At 42.1% G+C, this 24,834-nt stretch overlaps 1 protein-coding gene across 1 annotated transcript in view; it reads right to left on the minus strand.

The window, feature by feature from the left end:
• The window catches only part of SHOC2 (SHOC2 leucine rich repeat scaffold protein), a 143,716-nt gene that overhangs the window by 106,188 nt on the left and 12,694 nt on the right, over positions 1-24,834 (minus strand). The window lies entirely within an intron of this gene.

Below are 24,834 nucleotides of genomic sequence, written 5' to 3' on the forward strand. Positions count from 1 at the left end.
ACCAAAACGTATCGGTCAAAAATAGCCATATCAGCATTTTGCCGACAGGAAAAATTTAGCCGATACAGGAGACTGTGTACTGCAGATGTGGGGGGGGGGGGTCCATGAATCTACAGTAAGGAAGCCTCTCTGTATACCCTGCTCCCTCACTGTATAGACTGCTCCTCTCCTGCCCCCTTGTTGCCCACACTGCCCCCTACAAAGAGGGCCTGTCACTCATATGCCATCCCATAGGGGACTATTGGTCCCCTATGTGATAGCAATAAAAGTTTAAAAAAAAAAAATATATATATATATATATATATATATATATATATATATATATATATATATATATATATATATATATATATATATATATATATTTTCACTTACACTTACATAAAACCATTATAACGAAACAAAAAGGTTTTTTACTACATTTATACTTTATCCCCGCCTATATCTAAGTACATAAAAAAAAAAAAAAAAAACTTAATTAAAATACTTGTTTCGTTTCAAGTGATGCACTGAAATGAAACTTCTGGTGCCGAAATTGAAAATTCACTTGGCCGAAAAAGGTCAGTTTTTAAAAAATGGATATATTTTTTAAACACTATTTAAAAAAAAAAAAAAAAAAAAAAAAACACAATTTTTGTAAAATAAGAAAGATGATACACCAAGTACACAGATATCCAAAATGTCATGATTTAAAATTGCAAGTGTACAACCCAAACGGACACGTTCCTGCGTTAAATATGGCGGTGTGTATAAGTGGGTGCTGCAGCGACCGTCGGCTGGTATCAAACAGAATCAGCAAGGGAGAATGTCACCAGCACACCGAGGATCACCATTATGGATCCAAAGGTTTTAATGAACTATCACAGTTACAGCAAGGCAACGTTTCGGAGTCTCGCAGGACCCCTTCATCAGGCATGTGGTGATCCTCCAGCGTGCGGTCCAACGCCCATCTTCCGAGACAAAACACACGGCGGCCCGGCTTCCTCCATCTACAGTCTTCCCTAGCGCGGACCACAGCAAACCCAGCGAGGACTTGGATACCATTCGACTATACTGACAAGCTTCTTTTACACTTTTACCATGCGAGTGTTTTTACATTGTTCCTGAATAAATGTTCCTTATACTGCACTTAGATGCGCTTTTCTTCTTCTTTTGTGTCTTCACCCAGAGCCTGCTACAGCCTCAACAGCTTGCCCTGTGCTATATGGACTCTCATATATTGGACTTTATCATGTAGTTTTACTTTGTTCCTTGACATTAGGATTTGGGGAATGTGTTTGCGGTGATTTATTTGTTCTTGGTCTTTAGCTCGATGTATTTAGGCACTTGGACATGGTGAAGACAACTTGCTGAAGTTCAAACCAAGCATCGGAATGGGACAGGAAGGAGATTTAAGCGACTTTGAATGTGGCATGGTTGTTGGTGCCAGACGGGCTGTCTGAGTATTTCAAAAACGACTGATCTACTTGGATTTTCACACACAACCACCTCTAGGGTTTACAAAGAATGGTCCAAATAAAGAGACAATATTCACCGAGTGGCAGTTGTGTGGACGAAAATGCTTTGTTGATGTTAGAGGAAAATGGGCAGACTGGTTCGAGATGACAGAAAGGCAACAGTAACTCATGTCAATATGGACCAAAATCTGTGAGGAATGCTTCTAACACATTTTTTAATCTATGCCACGATGAATTAACCGCTTGCCACCCTGCCACTGTATATATACGTGTGCAGGGCGGCACTCAGGCGCAAAACCACGTTTTAAAACGGGTTCCACGCTCCCCCGTTCTCGCCAGCAGGGGGCGCGCGCTCCCGCCGACCCACGGGTGACACCATTCGATCCCGGAGGGATCAATCATTAGATTTCAGCCAGTGATGTCTGGCTGAAATCAGATGATCGGTCCCTGTCCTATCCTGTCCTGTGTTGACACTGTCACCAGTGTCACTGATCAGTGAACCGATTTTTACTGATCACTGTATCAGTGTCGCTGGCGACTTCCGATAGTGTTAGCGCCCCTCCCAGATAGCGCCAGATTGCCCGCTAATACACCAATAATCCCATCTAACCCCTTAATCTCCCCCCCCCCCCCCAGTTAACCCCTTCACTGCCCTGTCACCAGTGTCATTGATTACAGTGAACAGATTTTTACTGATCACTGTATTAGTGTCACTGGTGACTTCCGATAGTGTTAGCGCTCCTCCCAGATAGCGCCAGTTTGCCCGCTAATGCACGGGATTTTTTTTTACCAAAAACATGGAGCAGAATACATTTTGGCTTAAATTTATGACTAACTTTGAGTTTACGATATATTTTTTATAGCTGAAAGTAGAAATACTGTTTTTTCAAAATTTTCGTGGTTTTTTTTGTTTATAGCGCAAAAAATAAAAAGCGCACAGGTGATAAAATACCACCAAAAGAAAGCTCTATTTGTGTGAAAAAAAGGACGTAAATTTTGTTTGGGTACAGCATTGCATGACCGCGCAATTATCATTTGAATTAGTGCAGCGCCAAACAGCAAAAAAAGGCCTGGTCATTAAGGGGGGTAAATCCTCTGGAGGGCAAGTGGTTAAGGCAGTTCTGAAGGCAAATGGGGGTCTAGCCCGTTACCAGCAAGGTGTACCTAATCAAGTTCCCAGTGAGCGTAGATGCTGGGGGTATTTTCCTGACACTCAGACCTGAAGATAAGTTACAAACCATCCACAACATTACAGAACAAGACTAACTGTGACTAGCTATACCATGACTTGGATAAAATGAAATCTTCAGAGAGATATCTTTGACACCTTCATGCTGCTTCTACCACAATGACAACAATAGCTTGTCAAATACAAGCTTTTCCTGACCACACAAAAGCATGCATTCTCGTAGGTGTTCGCTTAGCAGCAAATGACAGAATTCCCTTCCTGTTATAAAACTAAAAAGGGGGCTTTTCACTTAAAACAGAAAGCTGACATCTGCCTGGTACTTCTCACTTCCTGGACATTCATACCAAGGAGGACGTACTAAAATCAGCAGATGGAAAAACTGTAGACACGTGCAGGGTTACTACCTGGATAGAAGGGGCCCAAATGTGGACCCAGACATAACCAACAGTCCACCCATAATATACAGTATAAATGGTTAACTCACGTTGGCAGCTCAGGACAGTCTGCAAGAGAGTAGGGACTGGTCAGAGAGGGATCGCTATGACAGTTGGCCAGCTTCAACATGTATTGCAATATATGCCAACTAAGAATCCCCCTTTTTCTAAACATTAGTTTGCTATGAACATGTAAAAGGTTAACCACTTCCCGACCGGCCGTTGTATATAAACGGCCGGACGGTGGCACTGCAGGGTCGGGTGGCCGTTTATAAACGGCCTCCCCGCACTCTGCTTGTGCGCGCTCCCTGGGAGCGCGCAGCATCGCGATCCGGTGCCCGCTGTGTCCTCCGGACACAGTGAAACACCGATCGTCGGACGGGACCTCTGTACGAGGTCCCGATCATGTGATCACTGATTGGCCAATCAGTGATCACATGCAAAGTAGTAAGCAAGATGTCACTTCTGACATCATTGCTTACTACGTGTGAAATCTGTGAATGATCACAGAGGTCACATGGTACAAGGCTATTCACAACAGCCTTGTAACATGTGACAAGCTGTGACCAATCACAGCTCACTCAGTACTTCTCAATGAGTGCAAGAATGCACAGAGAGAGAAAGAGAAATGATTGCTTTTACATCCTATATGGGTGTAAAAGCAATCAGTGTAAAAAAAAAAAAAATCTTCATCACCCCCCACAAGTAGTACAGTGTCACCATGGTGACACTGTACTGCTAGGGTGACAGTATGTAAAAAATAAAAATAAAAAAAATAAAAAAATAAAATAAAAATGTAAAAAAAATATGTTTCAAAATTATAATTTTTGGTTATAAACTAATTTGGATTTTTTTTTTTTTTACTAAAAAGATAACGGAATAAATTGTGGCTAAGATTTATGATGAAATATTATTTATTTGCAAAATTTTATAAAAAAAACACTTTTCAAAATTTTTGGACATTTCATTTACATAGCAAAAAAAATACAAATCCCAGTGATGAATAAATACCACCAAAATAAAGCTTTATCTGTCTCAAAAAAATGGTAAAAAATTCATTTGGGTACAGTGTTGCATGACCGCGCAATTGTCATTCAAAGTGTGATAGCGCTAAAAGCTGAAAATTGCCCTCGTCAGGAAGGGGGTAAAAGTGTCCGGTCTGGAAGTTGTTAAGTGGTTAAACCTCCTTTGTATCTCATTTGTTACATATATGGAAGCTATTTATTACCTGAACACTCATACCTCTTTCTACTACATAGGGCAGGTTGGTAATCAAAAAAAAAAAGGGCAGGGTTACCTAAAGTTGCTGTAGTTTGTTGCAGCTGTGTATTTACATTCACTGTACTGTAAACGCCTTCTATTCTATATGGATTATTTTGGTGGCTTCTTTGGGGACTGTGACAGCACTAGGCCCTGACATTTTATAAAATTAGGCAAAAATGACACAGGGTTCTCACAAATGCAGAGTGAGGGGCGTCACAGTTTCTGTACGAAGAGGAAAAAGTTAATCTTACAGCTTTCTCTGGCTTTTGGTATTCCTGGACTGGGTTCTAGAGATAGGAGACTTCAAAGAGCATTAAGAGGGATAAAGCGTTCAACCCAGTTGTCCAGGTCTTACTGGAGACTGTCGGATTTGGATGTGAGCGCAGGTATGCGCACTCCTTTAGGTTGCACTCATACCAGTGAATGCACGTGCACTCCAATTAGATGCAAGAAACCCAGTAGGGATTCTCGTAATCAGCTATGGGAGGCAGCCCCATTGAAAACAATGGAAGGTCACCAGATCCTGCAGCTGTTTGTGGCCACTCGCATGTAATCACTTATGTAGCTATCACATACGAGTGGCTGATATTAGCTTTGGAAGCTGGCAGCCTCCAATTGCTTTTAATGGGGCTGCCTCTCATCGCCAATTGCAGGAACTGCTGCTGGGGTTCTTGCATCTAAATTTGAGTGCATGTGCATTCGCAGGTGTAAATGCACCCTTATATTCAAAGACCTGGCCATAGCTTAGGGTTCTATTGAGGGGAGGGGACAGGTGTGCTCCACCAAAAAGCTAGGTCTCTGACTAGGAGACAGGAGGACATCATGCGGGTGCCAGGAGATTTCCCTATCAGGAGGCCAGGGCAAGGGTCTGTGCAGCAGGGAACTGCAGCTAAAGAAGTGAGCAAGCTGAGAGCTACAAGAGAAAGAGTGTTGTAAGAGAAAGAGTGTTGTAAGAGACACAGAGCAGTATGTGAGGACAGCAGTGCTGTGAGAAGCCAGAAGGCTCGGTATTTGTCTTTCCTGGTTTGTGAAAACCCCTGCAGGTGAGGTCCATCCTCCTTAAACTAAGCAGAAAAAAATGGAGAAGTGTAAGGATGTGAGAGCGTTTGACAAAATTCAAATTGTAATGGCTAGACCAGGGGTAGGAAAACTTTTTGACTTGAGGGCCGCAATGGGTTCATATATTGGACCCAGGGGCCGGACCAAGAGTAGATGAATGATGTGTATGTGTCATCCATAGTAAGTATAGTAATATTCCCCCATAGTAAGCATAGTAATTCATCCCCCATATAGTAATTCATCCCCCATATAGTAATTCATCCCCCCATATAGTAATTCATCCCCCCATATAGTAATTCATCCCCCCATATAGAAATTCATCCCCCCATATAGAAATTCATCCCCCCATATAGTAATTCATCCCCCCTATACTAATTCATTCCCCATATTAATTCATCCCCCATATTAAGTCCCCAAGTCCCCCCTGTGTCAATTCACTTACCTTTGCTCCGCGCGTTCCTCTCGCCGTGTTCCCGCGCCGTTCCGGTGTAGCATGAAAATCTGTCTCCTATGAGGATCTGTCTCCCTCGACGTATCTGCGCATGTGCCAGTTTCAGGCATTAGCAGCCGATCGGCGATCTCCGGCACATGCGCAGATACGTCGAGGGGGACAGATCCTCATAGGAGACAGATTTTCATGCTACACCGGTCTTCAGGGCGGACTGTGAGAGGAGCCTAGCGGGAGCCTAGCTCCGCGGGCCGGATTAAAAGGTTCGCTGGGCTAGACGATTGGATCAGAGCGACTCCAAAGCTGCAGCTCTTGTGGGATGTTCCCAGTCTACAGTTGTCAGGACCAACCAAAAGCGGTCCAAGGAAGGAAAACTGGTGAACCAGCGACAGGGTCATGGGTGGCCAAGGTTCACTGAGCAGGGAGCAAAGGCTGGCATGTGCAGTCAAACCAAAAGAGTAGCCACTGTACCTATAAAAAAAAAAAAAAAAAAAAAAAAAAAAAAAAAAAAAAAGGTAGAAAGGTGTCAGAACACACAAGGCATCGCAGTTTATGGAGTATGCGGCTGCTTAGCTGCAGACTGGTCAGGGTGCCCATGCCGACTCATGTGCACAGCCAAAAGCACCTACAATGGGAGTGTGAGCATCAGAACTGGACCACAGAGCAATGGAAGAAGGTGGCCTGGTCTTATGAGTTCAAGAATGGTTTGAGGAACACAAGTTTGAGGTGTTAAGACTTCCAAATTACACAATCAATAGTTTTCCTCCATTCAAGCTCTGGCCAAGTGCCGCACAATAAGCACTAAAGGGCCACGTGTGGCTCTCGGGACGCAGCTTGAGTGCCAAGGCTCCAGAAAGCACAGAGCTGGTGACTAGACTATATGCTGTTCCAGACACCAAACTATTCTGCTAAACATACAAAACAAAAAAGCTGCACAAATTGTTTTCATAGTTATTGTATCATGAGCCTTTCTGTGATTTTAGCGCCCAGAAAAGTATCAATAATGACACGCAAGCAGATCGTTGTGACAGTAATGAGAGATTTACCTTGAATATCTCCACCTGTTCAAACATTCAACAGCCAGCCGTGGTATTGTGTATTACAATACATACAACGGTCGCGGTATCCAATGAAAAACCATTGTTTGTCTATAAAAAAAAATTACTTAGAAAATCAGGATTACAGATGTATATTTTATAATAGGGCTAAAAATTAAAGAAAGAGAAAGCCAAGTTAAAGAGTTCTCCTTTCCAAAATTAAAGAAGAACTCCAGGAATTTTTTTAAGATGTAGTTTCTCTTTCCTGCAAAAAAAAATAGTCAATCTATATTTATCATCTCCACGCTCCAGCCCAATTCTTGATACAGTGCCACAGTTCTTCTTCAGGTCAGACTGACACTCTGCCCATTTCCTGAGAGCCTACATACCCATTAGGGGGAAAACAATCATCACGCAGGACAGGCTGACAATACTCCAGGACTGTGTGGCGTTTAACCTCTTCCATACCGGGCACTTTTACCCCCTTCCTGCCCAGGCCATTTTTCAGGTTTCAGCGCTCTCACATTTTGAATGACAATTGCGCGATCATACAACATTGTACCCAAACTAAAATTTTATCATTTTCACACAACTAGAGCTTTCTTTTGGTGGTATTTAAGCAACACTGGGGGTTTTATTTTTTGCTAAATTAACAAAAACAGCCCGAAAATTAAAAAAAAAAAAAAAAAAAAAAAAAAACCAAACACGTTTTTTTTTGTTTCTGTTATAAAAGTTTGCAAATAAATAATTTTTCTTCATAAATTTAGGCCGAGATGTATTCTGCTACATGTCTTTGGTGACAATAACCCAAATTAGGATGGATTTTTCAGTTTGTAGGAAAGTTATAGAGTTCACAAACTATGGTATAGATCTGAATATTGATCAATCCTGAAACACTGACAGCCAATCTAATTTCTTGAGGTCCAAGAATGTCAGAACAGTACAGATATCCCCCAAATGTCAGAACAGTACAGATATCCCCCAAATGACCCCTTTTTGCAGAGAAGACAGTCCGACGTACTTCATAAGAGGCATGGCGAGTTTTTTAAAGTTGTATTTTTTTTTGTCAATTTTTCGGAAAATGAAAAAATTTTAAAAATGGTTTTATTTTTTTTACATATTGTCACCAGTGCAGTACAGCGTCATCATAACTGGCATGGCGGTGATCAGGAACACTAGTGACAGTATGAAAAAAAAAAAACTTTTATTTTTTAATTTTTTATAAATTTTTTTTTTTTTAAGATTTTTTTTTTCATGTTTCACTATGACCAAAGTAGTACAATGTTACCTTAGTAACAGTGTACTACTTTGGGGAAGTGATCAGTATTTTTTTTTTTTTTTTTTTTTTTTTACACAATTTGCTTATAGCAAAGAATTACTTTGCTATAAGCAAGCATTTACCTGAATGAAATCGATTCATTCAGCTTTTTTTTTTTCTTTGTGCTTAGCTGTGATTTGGTCACAGCTAATCACATGACATGTGCATGTGATTAGCTGTGACCATTCACAGCTAGGCACTAGTATACAATGGATGGCATGAATGAAGCTATCCATTGTATACAACTGTCATGTGACCTGCTGTGATTGGTCACAGCAGGTCACATGGTACCAGCAACGGGAGCCGGTACTCGGATCTGTCATCGGCCGTGTCCGAGGTGCACGGCCGGTGTCAGATCGCGCTGCTGCGTCGCTCTGCATTAGTGCAAACTGCGCATGTGCGGGAGCACGCCAAATGGCGTGCACCCGGAATGCAGGGACACTTTTGAAGCCGCCAAACGGCCATTGGCCGGGCAATGGTTAAGGTTTTTTTTTTTTTTTTTTTTTTTTTTTACACAATTTGCTAATCGAAAAGAATTACTTTGCTATAAGCAAGCATTTACCTGAATGACATGGATTCATTCAGGGTTGTTTTTTTTTTTTTTTTTTTTGTGCTTAGCTGTGATTTGGCCACAGCTAATCACGACGGCTGGGCTGTGATTGGCCCAGCTTGTGCATGTGATCGCTGTGACCAGTCACAGCTAGACACACTAGTATACAATGGAAGGCATGAATGAAGTCATCCGTTGTATACAACCATCATGTGACCTGCTGTGATTGGTTACAGCAGGTCACATGGTACTGGCAACGGGGCCAATACTCAGATCTGTCTGAGGTACACGGCCGGTGACAGATCGTGATAAACCACCTCTACCGTTGGGTGTCCATGTGTGGATGTTGCTGTGTTATGTAAAACGACTAGAATAGTTTTTACATTTTAAAATGGGGTGCTTTGGAACTGTCCATAATTTTAAAGGGTGCCTTGAAATTGCCCATCATTTTATAAGGTGCCTTGACTGAAAAAAGGTTGAGAAACATTGGTTTAGGTTCATATGTTTGTACATGGGGGCAGGCTTTCAGTTTTGGGGAACTGGTACTTGGGTGTAACTCGCTTTTGTTTTGTATCACTTAAACTTTATTGCTATCATATAAGGGACAGACAAGCCCTTTATGTGATAGCACTTTCCTGCAACAGGCTCGCTTTACTGAGAAACTGAGAGCCTATTAGACCCCGATGTCTCTACAACCCTCCGCTAAAGCTAATGGAGTGCAGATCATGAAGCAGCTGAAACCGGAAAGTGAATACAAATCGCTTTTGGTTTCCTGCGAGCTAGGGGGGGAATGACAGGAAAATCAGCTCATCAATGTGTTGCTTCTCTTTTCACTGTACAATCACAGGCTGGGGTGGGTTCAGGACAAATTGGGCTCAGAAGAAGTTGGTTGAATGAAGCTGGCTTTCAGACTGAGGACATCTAGTAACAGGGCAAAAAAATAAATAAATAAATAAAAGTACTGTGGGAAAAATGTATGAATTGAAGGTGAATATTGCATATTGGTTTTCTTATTTTCTTAGTTTGATGGCCTATTCATTTTTATCTTGTTATGTTTGGCTTGAGTTCTGCTTTATTCAAAGAACTTCCTTGCGTTCACTAGTATGGAACCCCTCTGCAGGAAGTTAGAGGCAAGTAAACAAACCCCAAAGGCAACAAAAGCTGCAAAAGTGAAACCAATAAAAAAAAGGAGTTTCAACTGAAACACAGACCTACTTTCACAAAACAGCCAGAAACTGGTAAAACCGGAAACTTGGTGCCACCGAGGTAATAAAGTGAAGTTTTTATAAACTTACGTCACACACAATGCCTGGGATTGGCATTTACAAAATGGCCGAGCTCTGACGCATACTCTCACCTGCCCAACATTCATGGAAAATCGCAGTTAAGGTAAAAATGTGCAGCAGGGGTTGTAAAGAACAACATTCTCTAAATATTCATTATTGAAAAAATGTCAAGAATTCCAAAGACTCGAAACTATTTACAATTACAATCTCCCCATCTCTACAATGAATCCTCTCCCACACTTAATGAGAACATTGTGGAGCATTTTTAGAAACATTAAAAAATATCAGATTTTGTACACTTAAGCGGACCCTAGGCAGCTCATTTTTATTTTATTTTATTTGGCAGCCAGATTCCTCCATCCACACACAAGGTGGATTCTGAAAGTGGAACCCAATTCTGTCAGAACAAATCCCTCAAAGAAGGTTTCCAACTTGTTTGTTCTACAGTCTAAGGATTGACGTCTGTTAAACAGGGAAGGCCACACACTGTTCTCTGCTGAACCAGATGAATTTCGATCGGTCTACAGTCAGACTAAACTGGAACAAAACTGTATTTGAGCACTACAAACTGAAATGACCATTTCATTCATTTTTAATATTCAAAGCAAACTCACCCATCCATCCATGTGTCCATGCTTTATATTGCTGAGAAGTCACTCTGAGAAAACAAAACCCCTAGCACAGTAATGGTGAACCTATGGCACCTCTCTGTGGGCACTCGAGCGGATCACTATTCCCCCCCACCACGGCATGCATCGCCAATGTGCAGGCTCGGAACGGAGTCACAGCTCGTCCAGTGACGTCATTGCGCCTGACACCTGGCTCCTGAGCGTTCCAGCACGCTCTTCTGGATTCTTCAAACACATAGATGGATTCAAGACCCAGCAGAGCAGTGTTACCTGCGGCACAGCGGTACCCATGAGGATTTCCTACCCGGGCACAACGTGCCTTGTTGTTCCACAGGATGTTGGACTATGGCAATGCCTATATCTGTCAACAAAAATGGAAGCTGCTCTCGTACAGACTTGTAGATAGCCATATTTTGAGAACATTTACAGACATATCTTATATGGGTGGGGTAAGTAAATCATTTGTGTTTTTCTAGACTCCAAGTGTTGAACACCAAAGAATGAGCACAGCAAAAAAAGCAAAAAGTGAAAACAGATAGTGGAAGGTCATTCCAAGAGGCCTGGACAATGTAATTTGGAAAAATACATGCACATGCAGAAATTATGTTTTGCTGTATCAATTATGTTATGTTGTATCATTGAAAGATCTCTTATTGTGTTTTTTTTAAGATAAAAGATGTTAATTAGTTAACTGTAAGAATTGTTCTTCTAAACTAAAACCTCAGTATTCAGGTTTAATTGCAGTGTTGGCACTTTGAAATAAGTAAGTTGGCTTTGTGTTGCAGTTTTGGCACTCGGGCTCAAAAAGGTTCGCCATCCCTGCCCTAGCATTTCTAGCTGCAGCTATCTTTTTTTTTTAATCAGATTTATTAATGTTTAACCGTTTCAATACCGGGCAATTTTACACCTTCCTGCCCAGGCCATTTTTCAGGTTTCAGCGCTCTCACACTTTGAATGACAATTGCGCGGTCATACAACATTGTACCCAAACTAAAATTTTATCATTTTCTTCACACAACTAGAGCTTTCTTTTGGTGGTATTTAATCACCGCTGGGGTTTTTATTTTTTGCCAAATTAACAAAAAAAAAACCAAATTTTGAAAAAAAAACCACATTTTTCTTTGTTTCTGTTATAAAAGTTTACAAATAAATAATTGTTCTTCATAAATTTAGGCCGAGATGTATTCTGCTACATGTCTTTGGTGAAAATAACCCAAATTAGGATGTATTATTTAGTTTGTAGGAAAGTTATAGAGTTCACAAACTATGGGATATATCTGAAAATTGATCAGTCCTGAAGTACTGACGGCCAATCTAATTTCTTGAGGTCCAAGAATGTCAGAACAGTACAGATATCCCCCAAATGACCCCTTTTTGCAGAGTAGACAGTCCGACGTACTTCATAAGAGGCATGGCGAGTTTTTTGAAGTTGTATTTTTTTGTCATAATTTTTCGGAAAATGAAAAAATTTAAAAAATTATTTTCACTATTTTTTTTTTACATACTGTCACCAGTGCAGTACAGCGTCATCATATAACTGGCATGGCGGTGAACAGGGACACTGACTGGTGACAGTATGAAAAAAAAAAATATATATATATATATATATATATATATATATATATATATATATATATATATATATATATATATATTTTTATTTTTTTTTTTTTTTTTTTTAATTTTTTATTACATTTTTTTTATTTTTCTTAAGATTTTTTTTTCATATTTTACTATGACCAAAGTAGTACAATGTTACCATAGTAACATTGTACTACTTTGGGGAAGTGATCAGTATTTTTTTTTTTTTTTTTTTTTTTTTACACAATTTGCTTATAGCAAAGAATTACTTTGCTATAAGCAAGCATTTACCTGAATGAAATCGATTCATTCAGCTTTTTTTTTTTCTTTGTGCTTAGCTGTGATTTGGTCACAGCTAATCACATGACATGTGCATGTGATTAGCTGTGACCATTCACAGCTAGGCACTAGTATACAATGGATGGCATGAATGAAGCTATCCATTGTATACAACTGTCATGTGACCTGCTGTGATTGGTCACAGCAGGTCACATGGTACCAGCAACGGGAGCCGGTACTCGGATCTGTCATCGGCCGTGTCCGAGGTGCACGGCCGGTGTCAGATCGCGCTGCTGCGTCGCTCTGCATTAGTGCAAACTGCGCATGTGCGGGAGCACGCCAAATGGCGTGCACCCGGAATGCAGGGACACTTTTGAAGCCGCCAAACGGCCATTGGCCGGGCAATGGTTAAGGCAAACAAAGAACAGAATATAGTACTATGGTAAAAAAACAGTAAGAAAGAATAATCCATCAACAAAAAGTAAGAAAATAAAATGTCCAGTGTTACCAGTTGTCCAATGAACAAATAAATACAGTAAAGTCATGAGGCGGAAACACACACACACACACACACGGGGCAGCAGAGGTTCCTCTCCAGAAGTGGACCGGTGGAAAATAGAGCACATAGATCTCCCTACTTGATAATCCAGGTGAACCTGGGCAGGTTGTAAAAAAGCAGCAGGCAGAGTACATCATGAAAGGATAATTACAACAGCCTATGCATTATCAAATCGAATGGGGCTAGACCCGGTGTGGCCAACCACGCTTCCCAAAGTTTCTCAAATATACCTGGGCACCCACCATGTTGGTAAATTAAATGATCATATCGTAAGATGGTTCCCATAATCTTTCTCCAATCCTTCATAGTAGGGGGAGTTTCCGATTTCCAACGCACAACAATGGCCTTGCGTGCCTGGAACAGGGCCTTGGAGAGGGCTTCTAGCAGAAATGTATCTTGGGTAACATTATCTAAAATACCCAAAAGGCATTGTTTAGGGTCTAGAATTAGGTTAGTTTGAAACACTAAATTAAGAGTGTTGACCACTTCCTCCCAATATCGTTGACGTTTCGGGCACCGCCATAGCATGTGAATAAGATCCCCGTGGTCCCGCTTACATCTGCCACAAAGAGGGTCCTGGCGTAGCCCCATTGTACACATTTTAGCTAGTGTATAATGATCCCTAAATACAACATATAATTGTGATATATGGTGAGAAACGGTCAGCGAGCCAAAATGGATAGACTGCAGTGCAGCTTCCCACTGATCTTCCTCAAAAGCCCCCACATCTCACTCACATTGCCCACTAGCCCTATTTGTGTATTGTTCTAAATAGTCTGTCAGAGGCATGGTATAGCAGCAGGAAATAAGCCCTTTAGTAGTTGTAACTGAGTGCAAATAATTGAAAATATGGTGGGGGAGGAGTGCCATAAGGATGATGGGCTTTGAGCGGTGACTGCATGTTTTAACTGTATGTAATAAGCTGCAGTAGGGGCAGATGATTCATGTAGCAATTTCTTCTTGGAATCCATCTGCCCTTGGCTCAAGCATGCAGGCAGGAGGGCATGCTTAGCTGAGAAAACCCCTCCTCCAGATGAAAGAAAAATGCCCATGAAGACTCCTGCGATGTATGCCTTTATTTTGGCCTAGACCAGAAACCAATGAGCAAATCAATTAAAAAAAGTTTACAACGCAAGGCTTAATATAAATGAAAAAAAAAATAAATTATATATATATATATATATATACATACACACACACACACACACACACACATATACACTCACACTGTAAGGCTGCATGCACATTAGCATTTTTTTTAAGCTCTTAGAAGCTACATACTGGTCTCCTAGGTGTTCATGCACACTACCTTTAGGCTTTTAGCATTTTCTGAGCGTCAGCATCTAGGAGAAGAAAACATTTTTTTGAAGGTTTTTGCAGCATTTTCCAGCAGCTTTTTTTTTATAGTGTAAAGACGTTATTAAACAATAACGCTCCTAAACGGTTCCTGAAAAAAAATACGCTATTGCCACTTGGCAGTGGTTTTAATCCAGCATTTTGTTAGCTTAAAAAAACAAACACAAAAAAAGGTTTGTGTGCCTTAAGTATCTAAGCCCAACATCCAAATTTGTAATATACTGCAGATATTTGTTGTACAAAGTTGTTTTGGCTGCATTAGTTTTATTTCCGTTACTTTTACCAGGTGATTATGCCAGTAGAACACTTCCGGTCCTAAGGTGACAACAGCCATTGCACTGTATGTATGTAGGAGAAGCGCTGTCACCGACTACCCCATCCTCATTTCCATAACATAGGGGAAGGATTTCTGTAGTCCAGAGATAACTGGAACAATGCAATTCATTTGATTGCAGCACAGGAAGTTTTCAGTTTACTGGATTACTGGCAGGATCAATAGGCACTTTATTTTGCATGTACAGGGGAATTTCAGTCCACCTCCCAAGTGGCTTCGCCCCCTCCCCCTCCCCCCAGGCACCACCATTATGGCGCATGTGCGGATGATTTATTGTGCATGCGCAAAGACTATTGTACTCCCTTGGTAGCAGTCTTTGCACAGGTGTGGGAGATTTGCTGTCTCCTGGGGCTGGCTATGGGCATACCTGCCGTACGAGATTATACAGCACTGACAATAGCCGTAGCATTTGGTAAATGAAACCGAGTACCGTATTTTTCGCCGTATAAGACGCACTTTTTCTTCCCCAAAACTGGGGGGGAAAAGTTGGTGCGTGTTATACGACGAATAGAGAGAATCCGTGAGGCGCGGCCACGGCCGTAGGAAAGGCCGCGACTTTGGCCTATCTCTGGAGCGGTCGGCCATCTTAGTACACCCAGCGGTGCGCGCTGCCGTCATCACCCCCTCTGCTCGTGGATCCTACCATAGCGCGGATCTACAACAACAGGTGAGGAGCGGGGCAATGCAATGTTACTGGCTATTATTACTATGTTGGGGGCAATGTTACTGGCTATTATTACTATGTTGGGGGCAATGTTACTGGCTATTATTACTAATGTGGGGGCAATGTTACTGGCTATTATTACTAATGTGGGGGCAATGTTACTGGCTATTATTACTAATGTGGGGGCAATGTTACTGGCTATTATTACTAATGTGGGGGCAATGTTACTGGCTATTATTACTAACGTGGGGGCAATGTTACTGGCTATTATTACTAACGTGGGGGCAATGTTACTGGCTATTATTACTAACGTGGGGGCAATGTTACTGGCTATTATTACTAACGTGGGGGCAATGTTACTGGCTATTATTACTATGTTGGGGGCAATGTTACTGGCTATTATTACTATGTTGGGGGCAATGTTACTGGCTATTATTACTATGTTGGGGGCAATGTTACTGGCTATTATTACTAATGTGGGGGCAATGTTACTGGCTATTATTACTATGTTGGGGGCAATGTTACTGGCTATTATTACTATGTTGGGGGCAATGTTACTGGCTATTATTACTAATGTGGGGGCAATGTTACTGGCTATTATTACTAATGTGGGGGCAATGTTACTGGCTATTATTATGTTGGGGGCAATGTTACTGGCTATTATTACTATGTTGGGGGCAATGTTACTGGCTATTATTACTAATGTGGGGGCAATGTTACTGGCTATTATTACTAATGTGGGGGCAATGTTGCACTGGAACAGTGATGGTGATGACGAGTGGGGGGCAATGGTGGACTTTACAGTGATGAGTGGGGGCAATATTACAGTATTGGGTTCAGAATCTTTTTTTTCTAGATTTTCCTCCTTTAAAATTGGGTGCGTCTTATATGCCGGAGCGTCTTATATGGCGAAAAATACGGTAAGTGAAAGGAAAGGTGGAGTTGGGCTTTAAAAAAAAAAAAAAAAGGACAACAGACATTCCATTAAACTCTTCCAGGAAGGTGCAAGTCGCCTGCAGACAGAACGAAAATAGCTAGTCTGGCACGCCTGCCCTAAACAAATATGAGGATTCCTAAGTCCAGGCCTGCTAATGTAACAAGCCTGTGGAGCCAGCTATTCTGATTACTAGGATTTTCCCATGAACCAGACAGAGAGGGAAAGGGGGGGGGGCTGCTCTACACATGCTCAGTCAACACTGGAAAGCAGAAACTGTCAGCTTGAGCTGAGAGAAATGAAAGCAGAAAAAAAATTAAACACAATGGAAATGCTTATAAAATAGAAACCGCAACTTTTCTAGTGGTATTCAGGCAGCGTCATAATTATAAACCAGAAGGGTGTGTGAGGTGGGAACGTGTGATAAAACAATGCGCTAATTTTTTTTTTTTTTTTTTTTTTTAAACAGTCCTGCAGACTCCTTGTTACCTGCCGACAGCCACCCTCCCACCAAACCAGCACATATGTCAGAGGGAGAGAGACCGCACCCAGAGCTCAGAAATATTCCATCACAAAGTGATCAATTAAAGGAAACAGCACTTAGAGAAAAACAAGGTACAGCAAAGTTCCAAGCGCCTTGCAATGTGGTGAAACGTCTGTTCCCTTTTCCATCAAGAAAAGCAAACAGTCACTGATTGATCACAGCTCCTAAAAAGTCTTTAAAGATTTGCGCACAATAGAAGGGTGGATTCACACTAGTGTGTTGCCGGCCTTAACTCAATGCACTTTAATTCACAGTGTGGGAGTGATTTACTAAAACTGCATGGTGCAAAATCTGGTGCAGCTCTGCACAGAAACCAATCAGCTTCCAGGTTTTGTCAAATCTGGAAAGGGGAGTTCCACTCACCCTGTCAAAAAATAAAAGTCAGCAGCAACAAAAACTGTAGCTGCTGACTTGTAGCCTCCCTGGCGGTATTCCCGAGTGTAGCTCGGGGTAAAGTATTCGCCTGTTATATGGGGTGAACTTTATGACTTGGTAGGCCGATTTTCAAAATCATTGATGGCACCATTGGATTACCAAGCGAACAACTTTTCAATTCCCGGAAGAAAAATCGTTCAGAATTCGAACCATGTAAGGCCTGCATAAGCCACCAGCAGATTTTCACAGGCATTCAGCGCCAGGTGAGCAGCCCCATGCACATCGTCTTTGTTTGGGGACACGCATCCGTCCCTGAATGTCTGTCCGAGCTGTGCGGGTGAGTCCGTACAACTGCTGTGCGTCCATTCATTAACCTCCCTAGCGGTCTGATTATGTCCATATTTCTGTGCTCAAAGCGGTACATTTTTTTGCATGGAAATATGCATTTTTTTTATTGTAGGCTGTAATATTTAGGAATAACTCACTGAAATCTGTCCGAACAAGAGTCTAGTAAACATCCCAGGGAGGATAAAACTTGAAACACAAAATCATAAATTATAAGTTAATAAATAATCATAAAAAATAATATAATAATAATAAATTTAATTCAATAATATAATCAAACCAAAAACACTGAAATTTGAAATATAGCGCCAAGTTCGCACATCACTGAGCAAAGTCGCAAAATCGTTTTCAGTGTCTGATGAGGAATTTCCCCCACAAATCATTATCACTCAATTCTGCAAGTGGTTCTGATTTACTATCGCTGTTCTCTAGCCGGTCTAAAATCGCTTTTGACGTAAAAGGACGCTTTTTGGACGCCATGGACGTTTCTCAGTTTCCAGGCAGAAAGAACAGTAAAAATGCAGGCAGGGCGCAGGACAAAGCACTCGGGACAAAATGTATGTGAAATGGTTTGATACAGGAATGTTATACGATGTGATTTTAGTGAATGTCACTTTGTCATTCTCAAATTTCCCACCGTTCCATCCCCCGTACATCCCGACGCTCGCAGGGGACGGAACCCAGATGACAGATGCCGGCATCCGGCGGATTACATTGCCGGGGACACTGCAGGAGGGACATCGCGGGAGCGCAAGACAAGGTAAGTGATCGAGGGATCCCGGAGCAGCGCCGCATGGTAAGCCCGAGTGTATCTCGGGGTTACCACTTGTGGTACTGAAACTTTACCCCGAGCCACACTCGGGAATACCGCCAGGGAGGTTAACATAGGCTGCCTGCATACAGCCAGGGGTAGCTCCAGGCACATAAATGACTCATTTGCTATGCAATTGCCTCTGTGCCCATGTGAACGAGGCTTAAATAAATAAAAATATGTACATTCTTAAAATTGCGTGAAATGAAAAACTACCGTAATTAAAATTACCCATCGGGGACGCTTTAAGACCCCTTTGCAGCTCACCAGTTTACAGTTAACCGTAATGAACGAGTGTAGAACTCCTCTAACCACGGCATGCGTAGTGATAATTAAATATAAAATGTTTATGTGCCGCAAGCATGCATTTGTGTTGGTATGTGCGTGTCCAGGGAGGCTTTAAATCCATGGTTTTTTTTAATCTTTGAACACTTTTCAGTTTTTCATTGCCATCATAAGAGGGCTGAGAAGCACCATCTGTCACATATGGAATTGGGCGGCTTTTATAGAACCGACTGAGTCCGGCTGAATAAAATGTAAATACAATTTCCAGTTGCAAATTTATTTTCATCCCAACACCGTCGCAGTGTAAAACTTATCAGGGCAGCAAGCAAAAGGGTTAAATACAACTTAAAGTGAGAATGTTGTAGATGGGAGTATTTCATGAAAGAAAAGAAAGCCGAGATTTTCTATGATATAAACAAAATATCAAAACAAACAGATTAGGACAGCTGATGTTCTATGCAAATCTCAATATTTCCTGTGAAACACAAACCTGACCCCATCCCCCACCCTACTAACTCCCTTTTAGTCTACTCTTTACAGAAGAGGATCAAAAGGCACAGGGCTGTTTGAGGGCCAAAAATGAGCTTTTACAGAAAAATCAGACATTAGCATAAAACCTTATATGACGGATTCACATCAAATGCGGAGCAGCACAGTGGCTAAATGCTTAGCACTTCCACCTGGCAGTACTAGGGTCATCGGTTCAAATCCCAACCACGGCACCACCTGCCTGGAGTTTGCATGTCCTCCCTGTGCCTGCATGGGTTTCCTCCGGGTACTCCAGTTTCCTCCCACACTCCAAAAGACATGCTGGTAGGTGAATTGGCTCCTGTATAAATTGTCCCTAGTATGTGTATGTATGAATGTGAGTTAGGGACCTTAGATTGTACACCCCTTGAGATTTAGGGACTGATGTGAATGTACAATATATATATGTAAATTGACAGCACTATATAAGTACCTGAAATAAATAAATAAGGCAGAAATTTTGCATTAGAGCCAACAATACAGAAGCAAATGACGCCGTGTTCAGATTCACAATGCATTTTGTATGGATTTGAACATATCCGTATGATATACTATGAGCCCATGTACACAGCTTCTTAATTTGCATTCATGGTCCTATGCGTGGTTCATATATGATGCCGGACACATGTAAAACAATTGTGCCGCTTACATGCGTAGACAGACCCTATCGGCCACCACTGCTCAGGGCTGTTATATGGAGAGTAACATGAAGAACTTGGTGCCGGCACCGCAATCACAGCTCGCAATGTCGAATCTGACAGCACTCCCACACACGTGTAGGAGTGACATCATCTTGGCCCAGCCAATGACAGTGGCCGGAGACCCGAAGGTCACCCACCCAAAGATGTTAGCAGCCAGCTCTCGGAACTGTGCAATGCTCAATTCAAGGCGAGTATAGTTCTGCTTTCAGCAGACTTTTGTACGAGGGCCATATGTGCCTATACAGGGTGCACAAGTGTTCCACGCATCCACGTGCCGGCAGTCTCAGTCATGTCTATCAGGAGCAGCAGTTGCAGGAACACAGCCAGTTCTCCCACTATGACATCCATTGGGGTGCGCGTTTCCAAACTCACATGTCTGGGGACATTCATCCGCACTGAAACAGAAGCAGTGGCTGTGCAGCTGCTGCTCCCAAAACACAAGGATAGGAGTGCCGGAACACAGATCCATGAACCACCAATGCATCCCATGGAACACCTGTGCAAACGTGGCCCTTGCATGGGTGGGCAAACAGGGCCCTCGCATAAGTACACCTGTATGAAGAAGGCGGCAGAGCGTGCATACAAGTACCACGGCCATAGGGTAACATTGGAGGAGCATCACCGGCCGAATGCATTCTACGGTTTACCTGTCAGACCTGAGCAGTTGCGGCACAGCTCAGCTCATATGGACATGAGGGGTGTGTGTCTGAGTTCCTATACAGGGCAGACTAATTTTTACATAAAATCTTGTGGTTAGGCAAGACCCTACTTGGAAAAAACAACAAAAAACAAAACAAAAAAACACAAACAAAAAACACAAACAAAAAAACACAAACAAAAAAAAACAAAAAACATAAAAGCATCCATCTGCATTTCACAATGATTGGCACCACAGCACAAGTGACCGTGTACAGTGCAATTGGGCCCTAAAGGTAGTCTTTATGCCAGACACGTGAATTTAAGGTCTTGTCTTGCACAAATCCCTACTTCCCTATCTGTACGAAGTGAACAAGCTTCAATGCCATGATGAAAGGATAAAAGTTTGCTAGGGATTGAGCCATAAGGCTAGGTTTACATAAGTGCGGGTGGTGCCGCTGCAGATCAGGATGAAAATCCGTGCCGCCGCACCACCCGCAGAGAGAAATGCAAACCCTCGGGCGGGTGCCATTAATTCTAATTGCACGCAACCCGTACTGGAAAACGCAACCGTACTGGGAACCGAGGTTCTCGTGCGGGCTCCGTTTTCAGAAGAAGTGCAGGGACTTCTTCCCTGCGTGTCACGAGGAACGGGAGTCCATTCAAATGAATGGGCTCTTGTGCCCACGCAAAATGAGGCCCGCACGGCCGCATATATGTGAACCGGGGGTAACAGATTAATTCTGAAGGCAAGTTTGCACTTTAAACCACTTGCAAGGCACCACTTTTAGCACAGTCTGGTCACCTGACACATAGAAAACATTTTGTTTTTCCATTTTTTTTTTTTTTAGGGTGACCGAACAAAAAAAGCTTGATCAAACCACCACAAAACTACGATGTCCTCTAAGGCTGTTCGGTTTATAAATCATTCAGATACTGGAGCCAACAAACAAGAATGAACATGGGCAAATCACACTCACTACCAAAAAGGATCCCTCAACATTGCTCAACAGTTTAAAAAAAAGTGTCAACAAGCATAACTGCACCAAAATAAAATAAAAAAAAAAAAAAAGCCTCTCAAAAAAGAAAAAAAACATTCCATTATCCAGGGGTCCCAAAATATTGTTAGCAGGTATTACATTCTGCACGATAGTCTCAAATCATTCAAATTCTGATGTAAATCTAAAAGTTGTTAAATATGTCCCAGTTCATATTAATCATGTGCCTGCTTGTTGATTCCAGCAATTACAGGATTTTACACAATCCAGTAAAAGGTGCATCCTCCTACTGCACAGCGCCGGTATCATCCCCCAGTCAGGGAAGGCTCAGGCGCCATAGCTGCCAATCACGGGTCTTGCAGAGGAAGAATATCAAAAACAGCAGGGTTTTATTGTAAACATTTCGATGAAGCTCAGTCCATCTTTCTCGAGACGTCTTCAGAAAGATGGACTGAGCTTCAACAAAATGTTGACAATAATAACACTGCTGTTTTTGATCTTCTTACTCTGCAAGACCCGTGAGTGCCTCTGAACCAGTTTTGGATTTACATGGATTTCCTTGTAGGTGAGCACCTGGGCATTTATCTGAAACATAGAGTGCTGTGGCTATATATACACACACACACACACACATACACACACACACACACATACACATATACATACACACACACACACTATATTGCCAAATGTATTGGGCCAGCCCTCCAAATCATGTGATTCAGGTGTTCCAATCACCTCCATGACCACAGGTGTATACAATCAAGCCCCTAGGCATGCAGACTGCTTCTACAAACATTTGTGAAAGAATGGGTCGCTCTCAGGAGCTCAGTGACTCCAAGCGTGGTCCCGTGATAGGTTGTCACCTGTGCAATAAGTCCATCCGTGACATTTCCTGGCTACTAAATATTCCACGCTCAACTGTTAGTGGGATTATAACAAAGTGGAAGCAACTGGGAACAATAGTAACACAGCCACCAAGTGGTAGGCCACGTAAAATGACAGAGCGGGGTCAGCGCATGCTGAAGCGCACATTACGCAGAAGTCACCAACTGTCTGCAGAGTCAATAGCTAAAGACTTCCAAACTTTGTGTAGCCTTCAGATTAGCACAACAACAGTGTGTAGAGAGATTCATGGAGTGGGTTTCAATGGCCGAGCAGCTGCATCCAAGCCTTACATCACCAAGTGCAATGCAAAGCATCAGATGCAGTGGTGTAAAGCACGCCACCACTGGACTCTAGAGCAGTGGAGATGTGTCCTCTGGCAATCCGATGGACGCGTCTGAGTTTGGCAATTGCCAGGAGAATGGTACTTGCCTGACTGCATTGTGCCAAGTGTAAAGTTTGGTGGAGGGGGGATTATAGTGTGGGGTTGTTTTTCAGGGGTTGGGTTTGGCCCCCCCTAGTTCCAGTGAAGGGAACTCTTAAGGCGTCAGCATACCAAGGCATATTGGACAATTTCATGCTCCCAACTATGTGGGATCAGCTTGGGGATGGCCCCTTCCTTGCCTGCACAGAGTCCTGACCTCAACCTGATAGAACCTTTGGGATGAATTAGAGCAGAGACTGTGAGCCAGGCCTCCTCCCCCGACATCAGTGCCTGACCTCAAAAATGTGCTTCTAGAAGAATGGTCAAACCTTCCCATAGACACGCTCCTAAACCTTGTGGACGGCCTTCCCAGAAGAGTTGAAGCTGTTATAGCTGCAAAGGGCGGGACCAACTCAATATTGAACCCTATGGACTAAGACTGGGATGACATTAAAGTTCATGTGTGTGTAAAGGCAGGCCGACCAATGCTTTTGGTAATATAGTATGTACACACACCCCCCGATCAGACATAACCCACAATAACCCGTTGAGGCATGGAATACTCTAGACCTGTGAAGGTATGCTGTGGTATCTACTACTACTACTACTAATAAACAAAAACCAACAAATAAAAATAATCATATATAACAATACAATAGATGAATAACATGTAATAAATATTAACCCCTAACCTGAATATATATTAAATAATTTTTTTTGTTTGGATTTGGGGGTTTACTATTATTTTGTTTTTGTTTGATTTAGGGATAGGGGGTTAAGGTTAGCGGTTTATTTATTACTACTTTTTTTTTTTAATATTCATGATTTTAATTTATGTATTTTAAAATTTATATAAATTACCATTTTTCATTTGAGCATAAAATCCTGAAAAAAAAAATGCACAAGACGCTTATTTCCATTTCTAAGAAATAAAAAATACTCAAAACATGCACAAATCTGCTCGATTTGAGCGGCAAAAAAAAAAAAAAAAAAAAAACTCCAAAATTTGAGTTTCAGGTGACTGAGTGGAAAAGCGAACCATCTCCATTGAGAACAATGGATTTTTTTCTCCTCAAGCATTTTGGAGCTTCGAACTACAAATCGCTCAGGTGAGAATGGGGCCTAAATTGTGAGGTGGACCCTCCATAGATTGGACTTTTCAGACTTTGTTTTTTCCCAGCACATTCCACAAATGCTTGGTTGGATTGAGATCTGGAGAATTTGAAAGCCATGTCAACACCTCAAACTATTATTGAACTCATCAGACCAGGCCACCTTCTTCCTTTACTCCTTGGTTCAATTCTGATGCTCACATACCCATTGCAGGCAGGTTTGGCTGTGGACATGGGTCAGCATGGGCACTCTGACCTGTCTGCAGTAGTGCAGCCTCATACACAACAAACTGCAGTGCACAGTGTATGCGGACACCTACCAGAACCAGCATTAACTTTTTATTTTTTAGCAATTTCAGCTACCAGTAGCTCTTCTATTGGTTTGGACTACACGGGCAAGCCTTGGCTGCCCATTACCCTGTTGATGTTTTTCTTTTCTTGGACCACTTTCAGTCAAGTCCTGACAACTGCAAACCAGGAGCGCACAGACCTTGCGCATTACCTCAATAAACAAAAATGTATTAATAAGAAAAGGTACGCACAAACAGCGAATAAAATCAGGCATGTAAGTCCTCACAGGGACTTCAAAGATAAGAAGCCAGCGCGAGTCCCATCGTGGGGGTAGACACTCAGTTCAGCTGACGTGTTTCGAAGGCCATACCACCTTCATCAGAGCCTGATCTAGAAGGTATGGCCTTCGAAACGAGTCAGCTGAACTGAGTGTCTATCCCCACGATGGGACTCGCATTGGCTCCTTATCTTTGAAGTCCCTGTGAGGACTTACATGTCTGATTTTATTCGCTGTTTGTGAGT

This window comes from Staurois parvus, unplaced genomic scaffold (assembly GCF_062004578.1).
Source record: "Staurois parvus isolate SC_StPar_1 unplaced genomic scaffold, SC_StPar_1.0 ptg000697l, whole genome shotgun sequence".
Lineage (NCBI taxonomy): Eukaryota > Metazoa > Chordata > Amphibia > Anura > Ranidae > Staurois > Staurois parvus.